The sequence below is a fragment of the Psammomys obesus genome, unplaced genomic scaffold, assembly GCF_907164565.1.
Source record: "Psammomys obesus unplaced genomic scaffold, mPsaObe1.curated_primary_1811, whole genome shotgun sequence".
Lineage (NCBI taxonomy): Eukaryota > Metazoa > Chordata > Mammalia > Rodentia > Muridae > Psammomys > Psammomys obesus.
The window spans coordinates 153,673-154,007 of record NW_026596117.1 but is presented as its reverse complement, the minus strand read 5'-3'; positions in this window follow the sequence as shown (position 1 = coordinate 154,007).

The following is a 335-nucleotide window of genomic DNA, read 5'->3' as shown; positions in this document are numbered from 1 at the left end:
TGCATTTTACACTGGGCTTAAAGGCATGTGCCACCACCAGCCGGCTGTGACTTATTTCTCAACATAGTCTCAATACTTGTCTTTTCCCATCTCTATTACTGGAGTGCTCCTCAGAACTTGTGAAAGCCTTTGTATGTGCTGTCTGGAAGAGCTTATCTACTGTCAGCTTCTTACCTACCTTCACTCTCAGTCTTTATTTCAACAGGAAGGCCTCAGTACTAGCTTTTCTCTATAAAAATGTGTCTTATCACGATAGCAATCCTCTCGTTCTTTTATTAATTAATTAATTCTCTGTACAGCCAGGGCTATACTCTGTCTGTCTGTCTTCCTCCCCT